We start from the raw sequence: 17,936 nt of genomic DNA on the forward strand, positions 1-17,936 counted from the left end.
AAAAGCCCCCGGCCCATCCAGCAGCTGCAGCAGGTTGCTGTCCCTGGGTCCCTCACCAGCCTGGGCCGTGCGGACCACATCAGGCCCATTGCACACTGTTTAACAGCCGGAGCGTCCTTAACAGGATTTACATCTAACAGCATTACGGTGTGTAACTGTGTACTGTAGGGTAGCAGGGCATGCATCTGTCTGCCTTAATAGTCATGTTGTGAGTTCTTGGAAACAATTGCATCCGTTGGAATTTGAATCCCTAATAACGTCTAATGCATTTCTGTGTAGTTGAAATTCTAAATACAGCAAAGGAATTCCTCTGAGCAGTTTGAGTCAGAAGCGTAGTAACTTTTTTTAGAGGCTTGTTAGTCTGTATTCTTCAAAGATAACAAAACGACAAAGTGGGGGGTATCCAGTGTAGAACTCGGGAAGCGCTACCAAAAAAGACAGATTTACATTTATGGGGTTTCTTTCCCATGGAGGTCAACAGTACAAGTGACTCCGAGCCCAGTGGGCAGGACGATGCGCATCTCAGGCTGCTCGGTTTCTCCAGCATTCCAGGTTTATTCACACCTTGTCCTTGAAATGTGTCTCTTGCAATCCTATTAAAACACTACTGAAATATGTAAATCCTCTGACAATTTCGGGGGTAAGCAGACATAAGCTTTATTTAAAGACAGTCTCTGCAGCTTGTGTTTCAGAACTTAGAGAAAAGATTCCTGCCTGTCCTTACTCAAGAATTAATCAGAAATTGAGTCAATGCAAACTCTTAAGTACTGGAAAAGAGAGCACACTAATTTATTTCTCCAAAAGTTGGAAGAGCTTTCTTGGTCATATAAAATAAAACTTGCAAAGTGTTACAGGTCAATTTTGCCAGCCTCCAGCTGTCCTTTCCAGATTACTGTAGTGTGTAACTGCAAGCATGTGAACAATTCTTCTGAAATTAATAGTTCTCATCTGCCTGAATTGAGATATACATAAACTATTTGCAGGCTTAAGACTTGTTTTTTGGGTTGCTTCTTTTTAGTTGGTGAAAGGGCTCTTAATTCTGATCCCCCAAGTAATCATCTTGCATATTTTCATACTTTTTATGTTTACTTTCTTAAGATTGATGAAGCTGTGTATGCTGGATGTGTATTATCCACAACTACTTTTTCATGGCTCCCTTAGAAGTAATTCCTTTAGACAGTATGACCTTAGGCTGGCAGAAAGCCATGGAATACTTGGGAATTGGCTTCTTTCTGGATGACTTTATCCCTTTAAAATAAACCATCTACTTTATTAAAAAAGTTTTAAAAAGTTCCTCTGTGTGAAAGATACCTGCATTTCCCCAGGGCCAAGGGCTTTCGGTGGTATTTCTGAACTACTATTGATTGTGCCAGTGTAACATTCATGTGGTGAATTTTATCAAGTATTAACTTTCATTCAGCTGCTCACTTGTCTTGGAAGTCTCTTTCGATTGCTGTGCTTTGAGAATCTGTCACTGATCTGAGGAGAAGGGGACAGAAAAAGAACTACAAATTGCAAATTTGTGTACTGCTTGAATTGTAAGTGACAACCCAGGATTGACTATGGGATATTCTGCATCTTTGGTTTGACAGGGCGTAAGAGTCCTGTGGCCATGCAGACGTCACAGTTGTCATTTGTCCCACGCTCCGTGGCCATGTAGATGTGCTTATGAATGGAGGCAGACTGTGCAAGAGATGCCATTCCAGCAGCCTCTCACTGCTGGAGCTTCAGGACAAGTTGTAGCTCTTGTATGAGTACTGAATTTGTGTCATCTGCATGCAAGCCAGTGGGTGCACTTCACCCAGTCAAGAATGGTCGCCTTCACACCCCGTAGTTATCAGGGTGTGGGTTCCAATGGCCTCCATCAGGATCTGACTGTGAAGATCCTCGTGACATTCCAACAACGCTGAGGAGTGCGTGATTTGTACACACCATCAGCTGCTCCTATGGAGTGCAGACCATTAGGCCTGCAGGTAAATCTCCCACATTATATGAACAAATGCCTTTTTAGCCTAATGGATAGAGGCTGACAATATCCACCCCACCCAGCTGGGGTGCTGGAGCTAGGGGAGGAGGATGGGGAAGAAATGCACTGTCCTGCAGCATAAGTCAGCTGCCAGAAGGCTTCCCAATAGCAGAGCTGACCCCTCGGAGCTCTTACAGGTGGCAGTGCTTGGACAGTAGATGAATGTTTTGGAGAAGAGCTTGAGAACATGCCTGTGTTTTCCCCTGTTGTGGAGCATTAAGCCTATAATATACTGATGCAAATGGTAAAGTTCTGTTCTTTGCTTGTTCTCCGCGCACTGCAGTACTGCTAATTAAGCTTTGTTAGTTTGATGTCCAGTTTTTCCGATGTGGGTTTTGATCCAATCTTTCAAAATCCTGAAACTCCGCTTTTTTCCTTTGTATGTGCAAGTACATTTAAAAAGGATTTTCATCATTTCTTTGTGCCCAGCTTCTCTAATAAGGTTGGACAGATTCTCACAGTTTCTGTTGCTAATATGATTCCTGGCAAATAGAGCAGAAGGTTCAGGAGAACAAAAGAAATGATCTAATTTTAGTAATGGTGCAGACTGGGTCTGTCATTTTTCTCTCTCTTTTATCCTCCTACCCTTTTTGAATGTCAGCCTCTCCCAGCATCGCTTCTTTTCAGTTTGAATCTAATTCTTGTTCTTTGTCAAGGACTGGGCGTGATGAGTTTTTAGATATTCCTCTGAGCAGAAGCTGTAGTGTTTGAGAGGCTTATCGGGGAGATTCGGACTTGTCAGAGGTAATTTACTAGGAGTGAGCCGCTTCCAGGGAAGCTGCTTTGGAACGTTAAAAAGCCATCTATCTGAAATTTCACTTAATGTATATGTCACATTTATATTATCCACTTTAAATCTTCAATCAAAATCTGAGTCCAAGGAGTGCACTGCAGTGTGAGGATAATAAGAGAATTAATTTGGTTCTGAAAGACAAAGAGGGTTGCATTTAGTGTTGGAGGTCAGGCCTCTGTCTAGTGAAGTTCTTTGCCTTCTGCATAATTCAAGTATGAAAATTGCTACTGAAGCCTTAACATTAGAAGTGTTCTTGCAAAAACAATACTAACATGTTTTAAATTAAGTTTGTGCCTACAAACTTTGCTAGATTTGGACCCAGTGACATTGTTCTGTTGAACCGCAGCTATGCTCAGCTTACCCAGCCTTTCTTCTCGTGCTCCTGTTTTGGATATGAGAAATAAACAGGCTGTATTTGCAGTTTGGATGATGGTAATTATAGATAGCTGATGTGCAGAACCGTGCAAGGACGCAAAGAGAAAAGAGCAGTGTGGACTGAAGTGGAAAGTGCTGAAGCGGTAGCAAGATGCAGAGGGCATCCTGTGTTAATTTATTGTGTGTACAGCAAGAACACCAGCAGGATTAGAAATAAACTATAGCTCAGCATTCACAGTCATAATGTATTCCCAGATGAAAAATGAAGCCAGCACAGAAGTTAATTTTGTTCCCAAACAGGTCTATCTAAATAATTAAGTCTGCCTTGATTAAAAACGGACAGTTTTACAAAATAAATCATTCCTGATTATCTAGCTCTAGCTGATTTCATTTTCTTACGTTTCATGGCACCTACATAGAAGAGGTCTCTAAAACCTAAACAATATTCCTGCTGGAATACTGCTAAAACAGCTTCCTCTGGTGTAACAGACCATACTGTTAGGCCTGGAGTTGGGCTCTGGGATACAATCCGTGTAATTTAGAATGGTGTTTCCAAGTGCGAATGCTCGGTAAATAATTAGGCAGACCTCTTGCCCTACTTCTGAGACTGATTTAAAAAGTGAGCTGAGCAGTTTTGAGATGGAAGGAGTATTGCTTCTGAATGTTCCATCTTCAGGAGTTATATTTACATTGCTTTTTTTTATTTCAGGAATCATTAACCCTGAATAAAATGAAAGCTTAAATGCATTCCATGAACGGCAAATTAAAAATGCTGTGTGCCAAGTAGGGAAGGTTTGCAGTGAAATGTCCTGTATCTCTTTACCAAGCAGCTCATCATTTAACCAGGAGATGAAGGGGAAGGACCAGCCCTTCCTTATTTCTCTCCCGTTTTTGCATTTCATGCACAAGGTTTGAATGTTTTCAAGGAGAAGCTCAGCTAAGCGCTGCATTCAGGCTGGGCAGCCAGCCCCTCTCCTTGCTAGCCATCAGCTCTCATCAGGGTGCTAATAAGGTGCCTAATGATGTCCATGTTCTTGAGGCACATTAAGAAATCCCACAGATACAGCTCACATTCAGGAACAATAGTGTTTACATTGGCAGGGCTTTCAACAGAAACTCACTTTCACTCCAGCTGGTGAGTGTGATTCTAGCAACTAACCTAGCTCTTTCAGTAGCAAAGTTTGTTGATACAGCTTGTTGCTCTTCCTGTCACAGAACAGATCAATAACCTGCACAGTCAGAACCTCAGGAGTGTTCAGGTTGGAAGGGATTTTTGGAGGTGACCAAGTGCTGCTCAAAGCAGGGTCAGTGGAGCAGGCTACTCAGCGCTGTGTCTGGCTGGGCTTTTAGTATTTCCAAGGATTGAGAATGCATAACCTGTTCCAGTGTGGGTTGTCAGGGTTTGGTTTACTTTTTTGGTGTCTGTTTTTTTTCTTATGTTTAAATAGTTTCCTGTATTTCAGTGTCCATTGCTCACTGAGCGCCATTTAGAAGTCGGGCTCAATTTCCTACCCCTTTCCATCAGGTGTTGGTTCACATTGGCAAGATACTCCTGAAGCCCAGGCTCACAGGCTCAGCTCTGTCATCCTGTGCCCTTACGACAGACGCTCCAACCCCTTAACCACCATCATGGCCCTTCACTGGACCCATCCTAGAATGTCTATGCTTCCACTGTACTGAGGAGCCAAAGACTGAACCAAGAAGTGCAGATGTGACCTCTCTATTGCAGAGGAGAGAAGATTTACCTCCTTTGGCTTGCTGGAGATGCTCTTCCTAATGTAGCTTTTGCTGTAAGGGCACATTGCTGGCTTGTGCTCAAATTGTTGCCCTCCAGGTCTCCCATGGGAGCTCCTGCACAGCTGCTTTCCAGCTGTTCCACCCTGTTCTGGGACTTGTGGTCATTCTTGCCCAGGGGCAGGGCTTTGCAATTCTCTTTGTTGGACTTTATGAAGTTGCTGTTTGCCTGCTGTCTTTATAAAGAACCTCTCAGGACAGAGATTGGAGGGATGGAGATTTAATTACCTCATGTTCCCACAAAATCCACACATCATTCCTTAACTTTTTTGGTCTCGTGACCCTCTATAACACCATGTCATCACCCTGATCTCTCACTGAATCTAAAATGAAAAGAAAAGCAATCCATGAAGTTATTTGCTTTGTAAGCTTATGCACAAAAAGGAAGGAAAGGTATTTAATTCTCCATGTTATTACCTGAGACATACAAATTTTTTATTTATGGCATTTCTGTTTTAACAACAGGAATCATGCCCAAAAATAAATGTGTATAAATTAAAGCCTCTTGGTTATGAATGAATCACTTATTTTCTTTATATTTATCCAGCTGAAATTCATAGTTTCCTCTGTGTACTGTGCTTTTTCCTCAGGGTTCTTTCCAACCAGGCCTCACCAATTCTGTCCTCAGCTCACCTACGATGAGAAAGCAGAGCATCTGTGCTGTTTCCTGATTGTATAAAATACTGGGAAATGCTGCCGCAGACTGGAATCTCCATCAGATTGCCAGATGTCCTGAATATCCAGAATTCTGTCTTTGCCTTTCTCATTTTACCTGGTATCTGGGGGTAAATGAGACTTAGAGCCTCACAGAGCAGACTGATGGATGGGGCTGCTGGTCCCTTCCTTTACGTTTGCCATCCACGTTGCATTGGTTCACAGAATTGCAGGGGTTGGAAGGGACCTCGAGATGATCAAGTCCCATCCCCCTGCTAAAGCAGGCTCCCCGCAGTAGCTCTCACAGGGAGGCATCCAGATGCCCAGCATGGATTGATTTCTGTCTGTGAAGATTTCTTTCTTGAGGCTCTTCCTTGGATCTGCACTTTCCGGTCTGTACCAAGGCTCAGACAGTGCACAGATTTTGGGACATAATCCTGGTTTCTGGGGACTCAGCACTGAAAATGCCTTTGTGCTGGAGGCAGCCTGCGTTTGGAGGTCAGGAGCATCCAGGCCCCTTATTTCATCTGTACTGAGAACTTAAGCTCATTCAAAACTCTCTGCTCTCCTTGCTTTGCTCAAACTCAACCAGTATGTTTTAGCAGGTGTATTTACTTCTTAAACATATTTGTTTAGTCTATAATTTCATCGTGCCCCTGGTGTTGCCTTGCTGCCAGTGACTCACTGCTGGGAAGCATCAACGCAGAGGGATGGAGAATGGTCTCGTGTTGAAGTTACTTAGCTGAGGTGCTTCCAAGAATGAAAAATGGTGTTTGAACAAATGTGTTTTCATCCGACCTTCAGTAAATCTTCTGACTTCATTTTTCCTCCTGCAAATTAGGTACTGTCAGGGTAAATTTATTGGCTATAGGGTGGGTGGGAGGATGGAAAACATAATTATTGAGAGAAAAAAAAAAACAACAACAAATCCTGCTTCATAGACAGCTCATTTATTTTAAGTAGGTCAGGGTTGTTACAAAAACACAGCAGCAGTCACACTTGTGATAGGCTTCAGCTTGTTGAGTACCATCCGTTCGCATTTAAGACATCCATCCCCTCCTAATTTTCAGTTTTGAAGGCAGGTGACTCACAAGGGACACTTTTTTCCCTCCCAGGCTGACATGCTGACCCAGTCAGGCAGCACAAGTGGGATCCAGGTCCTCCCGTTGCTGAAGGAAGCGCCCAGGAACGAGGCTGCAGGATTAAGGAGGAAGCGGAGGTTTTAATGAAGCAGACTCCATTCTTTGGTGGGGTGAAGGGAGGTAAGGGGAGCTCCTGTTGCTTATGTGATTATTGCTAATTACTGTAATTGAACATCCTCATGACAGGAATATTTGGGGCCTGAGGTAAAGCCTGTTTGCCTTCGTTCCTTTTTTCAGCTGTCTCGTGGTGCCCTCTCGAGGTGGAGAGCTGCTCATTTCATTCACTGTTTAGAGCAGCTGGGATGTGAACTGCAAGCGCAGCCCTTGCTGAAGAAGCTGAGAAATCAGTTTGCTTTGGAAAAGAACCACTGCAGTAACTCCACGCAAAGTTGGTGGGTTCTGGATTCCATCTAAAAGTGCACACTGATCCCTCTGCCTCCAACTTTTTTGTGAAAGCCAAAGGTGTTTCTCCCCTGTGTGAGAGCCGATCAAAGTTAAAGGCTGCCTGCTTCCATGAGGGCAGGGACACACTTCCCACAGTGTGCTCATTTCCCTTGAAGTCTAGGATATGTTTGGGTAATAAGGGGATCCGAAACCTCGATGCATTAGGAAGGCCAGCCTCTGGCTTCAAGTTAAATAGAGGGCCCTGTGCTTGTGGGAGAAAGCCTTGCATGGCCTGGGAAGCTGAGCGGAGGGATGCAATCACTGCTGCTCTGTGAAGGACTACAAACTGCAGGCTTCCTGTTAACAGCAATTATCAGATGATTGGGTTGGAAACATCTTTTGCCATGCGACGGCAGATTCTCCTTTCCAAAGGCCTCATCTTAAATCCAACAAGGAGTGAGGATTATCAGTGCCATAAGTCCTTTAGAGTCATTGAATGCATTACATTTGTTTTGGACTGAGATGGATAGAAGCTGAGTGTTTTGGGGCAAGGACTCCATCTGACAGATGAGTATGCTGTGGGTGCGTGCTGTTTTATCAGTAGGCTGCCATTCTGCTGCGTGGGATAAATTTCACCTGTGTCCACTTTGCTGTCACCTTTTCACAGGATCTTTCTGAGTCATCCCAGGCTACTCCCACCCAGTATGGGTTAGACACAGGAGGCAACTGCTGGCTGTATTTTGTCGAAGTCCTTTCAGACCTCCTGCCACACCAAATTGTCCCAACAGCAGCACTCATTGGAAGTCTGTTATGTTCATTGGACCAACATTGTTTCAGCTGCACCCTTCAGGCCAGATAGCCACAGAGGGCTTGAGATGGCCATGCTTTCAGAGCTAGGAGGCAGTGGAGGCTGTGGCTAACAGAGAAGGCAGCTCACACAGATTAGGTGCAACAAAGTGGGCTGATGAATGCTGCACCTTAGCAAGTGGCCTTTTTTTCCTTCTGATAGCAAGACAGCTGTGGTCTTCAGAGACACCTGGGGAACAAGATTTCCTGAAGGGTTTTTCTTTTTTGGTCTGATTTTCTTCTGCTTTTACTATAGAAGGCAGACTTCATGAACTACAGCACCTCCTCTGTCCATCTTTTATGTGCAGCTTGGTTTTAGAGGTTAGAAGGTTTTTCATCCATTGATTTTGTGCTCATCATGGATATGTTTTAAAAACACTCTTAAAAAAAAAAGTCCCCGCTTCTCATGGATAAATTTTGATGGGGATGATGGGAAATAAATGTAAACAACTGCTGAATGACATGCGGAATCTGATAGCACAAATCCCCTCTGCAGAGCTGTAAATTGACTCAAAGCTCCTGTTGTGTGGAAAAGAACTCTTGGGCCCAACGAGGGGTAAGATGTTAATAAAACCTTTGTTCACTGCTACAATAGGGAGCAGCTAAATGTGGTTTGGGGTTTCTGCCAAGTTAACCCTGACTTATTCCCATTGTCAGAAGTACTGCTAAGAAACCCTTTAATGTGTTATTAAGGGTGAAATATGAAAAATAGTATTTTTCATTTCCAATGCTCTGTTTAAAGCAGAAGTGTTCATTGTAAGAACATCCTTTATTCCCTTTCCCCCTGCTACACTCAGTGCTTTAAAGAAAATTCACATTTTGTGTGGCACTAATTTTCTTCTTGTTGGAAAAAGAAGTTGCTTATGTGGTCTGAAACTGCCACCATCTTTAATATGGCCAGAGTCTTATTTAAGATGAAAGTGCAGGTGTTCTGAGCCCCTAAACACATGCTGACCTGGCTTACTTGATCGTTCCTTTGCCTGTGGCCTGTTAGTCACTGCCCATCCATGGTCTCTTGCCCTGTTCTCAGCTCCTTAGGTCAGGATGCATGTGCAGTGCATTCAGATCCATGCACAGGTTTGCAATGGTAACTCAAATAATAATCAAGTTGTGAAAAATAAGACAGTATGCATTTCAACAAGTTCAATTTTTATTTCTCCAGTGAAGAAAGGTGAGAGAAAGAAAGCTTCTGTCTGCAGTCCTGCCCTTTATTTGCAACTGCGCTGCTAGGGATTCAGAGGCTGTAGAAGGCAGCATTTCGATGTATCTCCACTAGAGGCCAAGCATGGTGTGATGACACCTGGTGTCATCTTGGCAACCAGGGAAAAAATAAAGGAGGTGGAAGGTCTAAGCTGGGCGCTCTGGTGGAGCCAAGGTGTCTTGGGAGCTGAGTGCACAGAGCTCCAGCCATACGTTTAAAAGCAGCCTGGTGTCACAGCCACATTCCTTCCAGCCCTCATACCTTTCCTTGCCCTCTGTGCCACCCACTCATCTGAGGAAAGGTGGCATCTAACCAAAACACACTTTTGGTGCTTTCAATTATAAATCTTTACTCCATTCTCAAAACGTTTCCACTTGTTTTCTTGGCAGGACCTTGAGGATCTCTCTTGAGAGTTCCGTTCACGTAGATACGCACAAAAGGAACAGTTTATCTCCAGCTCCTGCTGACTTCCATGAATAATTTGTTGTAAAAGCTAAGTTGGACTTCTGCAGTCTTGAGTAACTTTGGAGTACCAGTTTCTAATATTCCAGCCACAGACCTAAGCAGCCTTTCTACTTTTAGAGGCCAAAGCGGCCTCTCTGATCTCCACTTATCTGTAACCACCTTGGAAATTTCCACTCCTTTTCCCTCCTTTTGGGTTCCCCATAAAACCAAGAGCTCCTCACTGGCAGAACTTCCCTTCTGAATTAAAACTTAAACAAAGATTTGATGGAACGTGATCTTTACTGTTTCTTCTTCATCTCTCAAAGTGCATGCCAGGAAATACTGTGCTGACATAGGAAGGTGGGCAGCTGTTTTACAGGGTGTATTCATACACCCAGTCTCACTGAAGGCAAACAGAATTGCTTATCTGAGTAATGCCACACATGTGCCTGAGTGATTGCAAAGGACTGAAAGGAGTTGGGAGTAGAAATAATAGCACTGCTTCATCTCTCACAGAGCAGCGCCAACAAAATAATGAAGCTGCATGAATAAAGAACCAACATAATAATCGGGCTGCCACCATTTTTGGAAAATTAGCACTTCTTCCATAACAGTAACGGCTGCTGGGAAAATGGTACAAAATATAACTGTCAGGTTAAGCACACCTTAATCAACATGCGCCGAGTCCCACTGATGTGTCCTCAAAACTGTTACTTAAGGACTTGTTAAAGCCAATTAAATAAACAAAATTTTACAGCCTAATAGCATAAACCACATAAATAACATAAAAGAGCCATAATGGCTGAATGGGTGAGTGTTTAGCCCTTCCTGATTTAAAACAGTGAAGTGAAAAATGTTGCAGCCCTTGAAGGTGATTTTGAAGACGAGGAAGTGACTGTGCTACACAAACAGCAATCAGAGACAATTAAGAGAACTGGGACAAGTGCCTCATTCTCTCCACAGACTGCATGGGAAATTGCACTTTACATTTCAGTCTCGTTGCATTTAAAATAAGGCCCCCAGCTATGTCATTTTTCAAGTCCAACTCAAATCAAAAGATGTTGCTTAAAATCTTCCTATTACTCCAGAAGTGAAAAGAATGATTGTCTATGCTGATGAGCCCAGAAGATTGTCTTGGAAAGACTTTGGCAGTTTTGTCTCCCAGTCATTATAATGTTATTACTGCTCCTGAAGAAGACTGACAGAGCCTGAATGCCACAATAAGTACTGGGGCAGTTTAGGGTAGCTGCAGATTTCATGTTTTTTCCCTGCCAGCAGAGAAACTGTGCTGTGCTGTGCGTCTGTTTTCTTTTAGAGCTTCATCTGATGAAGAATCTTCGACTGCACAGAAACAAAACAACAGAAAATAAAGGCAAGCTAAGAACAGCCCATAAAAAAATTGAAAGAATGCAAATAGGGAATTTTGGCAATAATGCAATTAGACAAGTCTGTATATAATTATAACCTGTATAAATATAACCCTATCCATAGACAGGTCCCTAGCACACACAGCCCTTGGGCAGCACCTGCTCAAAACCTTTCTGGTAAGCATGGAAAGATTTCAGTACAAAATGGAGAGGTGTTCTGAAGCAGTCAGGTTGCCTCGCTTTGGCAGTCATTGTTTTGTGAAGGCAGGAGCACACTGAGCTTTCAGAGCTCATACAGCTCCTCTGATCTGTCTTAAATTGTGATGCCTAGAAATGAGCACCTCAGCTTTAAAGGTGCTTAAAGGCAGATGTAAGTGACCAGCTTTCCCACGGTGCAAACCATAGAGCCATCTAGGATGTAAAGGACCTGTAGGGTCATCCAGTCAAACTAGCAGCCTGACCTACCAGGTCCCATTGCTACGCCGTATCCAGCAGTGTCACATCCACACCTCCTACATACCTCCAGCGATGGGGACTCTGCTGCCTCCTTCAGCAGCCCGTTCCAAAGCTTAACCACCTGCTCTGTGAAGAAAATACTCTTAATGTCCAATCTCAACTTCCCTTGGTGCGACTGGAGGCTGTTTCCTCACATCCTGTCACGTTACCTGGGAAAAGAGACCAACACCCTCCTTGCTGCAAACTCCTTTCAGACAGCTCTAGAGCACGATGAAGCCTCCCCTCAGCCTCCTCTTCTCCAGAATGAGCAGCCCCAGTTCCTTCAGCTGCTCTGTCTTTTGGATTTGGAGACGTAAGGAGCAGCAGAGTATGAGTATCATTAATATGTTTATTTTTTAAAGTTGTTTTTTTTTCCTAATGGAAAAGGCTCTAAAAATAAATTTTAATTAAAAGGATAGTTAATGCCAAATATAAGGAATTGTTAATTTTAAAAAAGTCAATTACAAGATTTCTTCACTCAGATACAATCAACTGCATACACCAGGTAGTCTTATAAAACAAGAAAACAAGAACTTAAATCAATTATTTTCTGATGAAAGATGCAACTTGTACTTTTTTCTGTGTAACAATTGAATAAGAGAGAAATTATGGTTGCAGTGATGACCTGGTGCTCGCTCCCTCTGTCCAATGGGTAAGCTACCTCAATTCCTGAAAAAAGAGTAATGCCCTGTTGGTCTCTGAGGACTTCAGGGCAGATAAGCTTCTTGAAACTAAGATGGGTTTGGGAAGGAAGCCACCTGTAAATTCTAACAGACCCAGCAACACAGCGGAGTGTCAGAATTCGAGTCCATCTGAATCAGCAGTGATACATGGAACTGTGGAAAAGAGAAATGCTGCAAGCCACGAGTCCTGCTCCCCAAAGCATCTCCTGGTACCAAGACTCACAATGGACTTCCTAGCAGAAACTTCATCCGTTTCAGTGGGACTCCTTTGGAGCATTCAGTGAACGATGGCAAAGTTGAGTCCTAAACTGTTGCTTTAAAAAAGCTTTAGGAAAAATATACTTAAAGGCAAATGCTGCTCTCAGTAAAATCAATGGGAGTTTTGTGACTTAATTTGTATGTTATACAATAACAAAACTTGTTGTACGTTTTCAGGTACTGCGGATGCCTAACTACTAATCTAAGGAATACATTGATGCACTTAAAGATATACATGTATAAAACTGTAGTGTTTGTCATTTTATATTCACTGGTGACTGTAGTTCTGCCAATGACTCTGTGTCATTTTCCAAAAGCTGAAGACCATCGGTAGCATAACACCAAGCTGAGGTCTCTCTAGCAAGAGGAGCAATGCTGTCACGTTAGAGGGACTTGTAGCAAACGCTTGCAGTTGCTGAGACTGTCATCCAACTGCACGCCGCTTTGTGCCCAGGATAAGGATCGGGCCAGCTGAAGTGCTGGCACCACGCCATGCGGACAGATGGACAGATTGGTGAGCAACGCGGGGACGAGCAGGAGCATCCAGTGTGGATTCTGAAGGCAGCGCTCCCAGCTGGCAGACACCAAACAGCTGGCTGGCCTGAATTTGTTAAAAACAATTTCTGTCTTCGGAAATGTTGCGGTTTGTTTGGTTCTGGGTGACGTAATGCACCAAACACAACAGGGAGAGGAAGGGCTATTGTTTATTGATGTTGGTAGAGTTGGCTGGAGCTGTACGAAAGGAAGGAAATGAAGAGTGGGCATTTCTTCTGGGCCCTGCAGAGAGTGAGAGAGAAATCTCAGCACGGATTCAGAAGCTGGAACTTATCAGAAACTCACACTTGAGTTTTTTTTCTCCAAAGAGGATCACAGTCAAGTAGGGGCACTGTGAAACAGCTCCTGTCCTGGCGTGAGGGTAATGTTTACAGGATACACTTGGGCTCTGCCTTATTGCAAGCTGGAAAACGGAAACTTGAAGGTGAAAATATGGAGCGAATGTATTTTGTTTCTGAAGAAAATATCTGCAGAGAGATACTCTTAAGTTTAAATATTTAGCTTTAAGCAGTTTCTTTCTTGGCACGCTGAGATTTAGACAGTAAAATTAAGTCTTTCAACCCCATATGGAAATGGGGCAGGGAGCCTGAATGGTTGGTCCTCACATGCGGAAGCGTCCCTTTGTCTTACAACATTTCATCCCTTCTATTGGCAAAATCAATAGTGTCTTCCCGGGCAGAGACTTTATCCTGGCCACAATGTTCTCTCTTCTAATAGTCAGCCTAATCTGCACGTCAAGCCATAACCTGTAATAAATACTAGCATGGTACAGATTTGTTTACTAAACTAAAGTTCATAGAGAAGAAATATGTTTCTGTTGGTGCACTTGTTGTCCTCCCAGACTGCGATACTTGTTGATCTGTGCTGAGATGGCACGCAGCCGCACTTTACGGGCTTCCACAGATTATGCTTACAAGCTTAATACCAATTATATGCCTACAGTACATTAAATAAAACAATTACATTGAAAGAATGTAAAAGGCATGAGGCTGCCAGCCAAACAGTGGTTTATACTTTAAAGTAAAACCCTCATCTGTGTACTTCGACAGCACCTCTGAACTACGTGATCAAGTGCTTCTGGTGCCGTTTTAGGACAAGGCTTTAGTACATTCCTTCCATCTTCTGCCTTCCCCATATAAAGGTGACATGCACGGTGCCTACGTGGTGGCTTTGTTGCATTCACGAGGTGTGTCTAATTTGGAACATCACAGGTCTGAGACTGTGGCTGTCAGTGCAGACATTATCTAACTGTTGGTCTCATCTTGGCTTGCAAAGATCAAGAGCCGACCATTGTGCACCAAAGCAGAGAGAAACAAAACATTACCATGACCCCAGCTCTAAGCCAGCCATGTTACAAAGGGGTGAATCTGGGTTTAAGTCTTCCTTGTCTTGTTTAAGGTCACCGATTCTCCCTAAAGAAACAAAACAAAACACACATGCAGTAATTAAAAGAATTAACACTGGACTTAGTTTGTGCTGCAAACCAGGATTGCTGTTAAGTGGAAATTTGCCAGATGCTCTCCAACACCAGACACAAAGAAGAGGCGTTTTTCTAACTTAAACCTGAGTTTTGCTGTGGGATCAAAGCTCACAATTCTGTCTGTTATCGGTTTATTTCAGAGCGTCAATGCTCGTACTGCAGGTTCTATCTCAGAGTTACTTGGAAGAAGCTGTAGAAAATCTTTTTTCTCTCAGGCTGCCAGGCTTTTATTTAGTGGAGAAAGTAACACAAACAATAAAATGCTTGAAGTGCCAGTGGGCTCAGTAAAGAAGATTGAAGGGTTTATATGTCTTTTTCTTCTTTGTCCTTTCTTTTTCTTTCTTTCTTTCTTTTTTTAATGGTCCAATTATGTACCACGTAGCAGCAACTGGGCTAACAACAGCCATATGATGGAATAGCTCGTAATCCGGTTGTGGGTCTAGCTCCATGAGACAGACTCCAAGTAGATGAGTTTTAAATCTCCTTAGAATTAAGAAGGGTTTGGCAACCAAATTAATTGTTTTGGAGAAATCCTCCTTTATGGATTGTGAAGAGGATAAAAAGGGAAAAAACATGTCATCTGTAGTGGTTAGTCAGATGTTCTTTTGGAGTTACAGCGATTTCCTCTCTAATTCCTCTTCTTGTTGACATTCCCGTTAAAAGAATAATGAGTGCTGTGCGAGTTGCCTTAGCGCTGCTCGTCGCTGTGTACATTACGGAATCTTTGCATTAAGCCACCCAAATGGATTGAATCACATCGCAAGGCAGGCATTAAAAACAATTGCACTCGACTGTAAGCGCGCATAAAAGCAAAGTATAACTGATACACTGCCGTGCAAGCGCTCATCAGCGCTGGTGCACTGTGCAGCAGATTGCTTCAAAGAGGTGCTTGGGCCCAGACATCTGAGAGCACTGGTTCAGCAGGACTGGGTTATTTTAGTCTTTGGATTTTTAATATTGATGTACTTACCCTTTTTCCAGCGAGGCTGTGATGCTCTGGAACAAGGCATTGCATGTATAATTAATACCGCGTTTAAATAACGGGAGGCAATTAAACAATCACCGTGCAATAGCCTCCCAGGTGTATTTCTTTAGCATACATTTTGTAGCTATGTGGCCTGTTCTCACAGTGGCTGTGTTACTTAATTAGCCGATGCTTTTAAGGTGTTTTGGCAAAAACAGAGGTGCAACAACCAAGATATTGTTATTTCACAGGTGGCTTAGAAGGAGCTTCATTAAGGCGGCTGGTACTGATAGTCCTTTAATACAGAAAGCCAGGAGATGGTTCTGCACGTGGTAAATTAAACAGCGAAATATACCAATTTTGACGTGATTTCTGTCAAGCTAAACCACCCCACCTTCATTTGCTTCGGCTTTAAGCCCTTCCATTCTAGTATTCTCTGGCCCCGGTTACAGAATTGCAGCTTGCTTTTCACCTATCTTCCAACAGTTTAACATGGATGTCTGGGTCCAGTCCATTGTTCCAATTGTATATAGTTTAAAAAGCTCTGCAGTATTTTACTCTTTCCATTATATCTTGGCTTCCCTGAGCGCTCTGCTTGCTGCATTTTGCTTGTACTGGCTCTGTTTTCTAAACCCATTTGTGCCTTTTTTTCTGTACACACTTGTTCATTGGGGAGCTTAAATTGACTTCTCTCCATTCTGTTTCCTTAACTAAAAACGCACCATTAAGGTTGATTGAAGTCTTTTGAAAACACTTCATAAAAAATGAAAGGCCATGAGAAATTAGGCTACCAGTGTTTGCAAATACCTGTTTTCAGCCAAATTGATGGGAAGGAATAAGAACTGAAATCTAAAAATGCTACCGATATATATTTGTTTGCTACTTAGTTTTATGGGAATGGAAATAGCATGTGTAAAACATGGGGAGGAATAAAATATTGAGACACCAACAAAACACCCTGCTTCTGTCATGGAAAGCCTTTTCCCAAAAAACCTAAAGCAGGCTCCAAACAGGGAACGTGTCAGCATTAATTCTTACAGAATCGTTTTATTTTCAAGTGCTCCTCTTTGGAGAAGGCTGAAAACTGTTTGTTTCTAAGAATAACACTGGAGCCGTGCGATAACGTGTTCATCAGCAATGGGAGTTCTTGGCTTTCCAAATGGGAGAGAACACAAGGCTGATCAGATCGGCAAAACTTGGAGTCTCCTTTGGGCACAAAAACACCCGTGCAGTGGTTGAGGATATTAAGTATGTTTTACACGGTGTCACGTGCACTTAATAAACAAAGCAGCCGATTTCACCCGTCACCCAACAGGAATAAGACGTCCCAAAGAGCACGCTGAACTGTCAGGGAAGCTTCTATGGACACATGGAAATACGTCTTACTTTCAAAAGAGAAAAACCAAGAGGGATTTGCGCAAAGTTAAGAGCGAAACAACCGCTTCACAATCAGCAGCGATCGCATGGAAAATGGCAGCTCGTCAGAGCAGCTGAACGGCTCCCTCAGCAAGCAAGGCAGCCCGCCTGTTTCCAGACTCCCCGACTCCTGCTGCTGATCAGTAAGGAATGTACACTTCAGAGATGTAGAAAGACGTAAAAAAGAATTATTCAATTTGAATGCAGTCTTAGATCATTTCTTACAGACAACTGACAGCTTTATGTTCCAGATCTGTTGCTTCCACAGCTCATCCTCCTCTCAGAAACATATTCTGACAGTCATCTAAAATGTCTAAAATTCAGAACATGTTCAATATGTATCTCATCTTACAGCCTTAAGAGATTTTTACCAACAGAACTTTTAACGTGGGCAAAAAGCCCCAAGCCTGTAACCCCAAGGTCGAACTCAGGTTTGGATTCAAGGTCAAACAAACCTGTAAATGAAAGCTGCTTGCAGACTTTGCCCTTAATGGTACGATCCGTTTTCGATTTTGCTTCCTTTTTAGTTCACTTTCTAAAAGCAACAGAATAAATCCACCAGGCCTGAGCTGCAGCAGTGTTTCATGGTGGATGTGAACACAAGTTGTAGCATACTGTATCACTGCCTTGAAGAATTCTCCCGCTAATGGAGGAAAAGAGCAGCGAGATCAACAAGAAAAGCAGCTAAGTACAAGGAGGTCATTCAGAAGCTATGAGTTCTGTAGCAGAGGTACAAGAAAACCCTGTCAGCTTCCATCCCATTAAACAAGCTATGAGCTATGTGTTAGACTCGCTGGGATTACCAGCAAACCCCTACCAAGATGTGTGCTAGCTTTTGCTCACGTCCTCCATCAATTATTTAGTTCCTTTTATGCAAATAATGTTTCATGGAAGCGGTGCAGATCCATAATGGGAAGAAGAGCAACATCCATTTAGAAGAATTAAATGGTAAATGAAAAGTATGACACTTTGCAGACAAAAGCTATTGAAATGGTGCGGTAGCATTACTTCTTAACTGTCTGCGTTCATATACAGATGGGGAGATTCAACGTTTTATTT

General features: G+C 42.9%; 1 long non-coding RNA gene across 1 annotated transcript; it reads left to right on the forward strand.

Annotated features, from left to right (window-relative positions):
- Nucleotides 1-39: 39 nt before the first annotated feature.
- Nucleotides 40-10,148, forward strand: LOC125694463 (uncharacterized). Its single transcript, XR_007377568.1, has 4 exons — nt 40-147; nt 5,579-6,483; nt 6,758-6,904; nt 7,022-10,148. It is a non-coding gene; the product is annotated as an uncharacterized LOC125694463 (long non-coding RNA).
- The last annotated feature ends 7,788 nt before the right edge of the window (nt 10,149-17,936 follow it).

Source organism: Lagopus muta, chromosome 6 (assembly GCF_023343835.1).
Source record: "Lagopus muta isolate bLagMut1 chromosome 6, bLagMut1 primary, whole genome shotgun sequence".
Classification (NCBI taxonomy): domain Eukaryota; kingdom Metazoa; phylum Chordata; class Aves; order Galliformes; family Phasianidae; genus Lagopus; species Lagopus muta.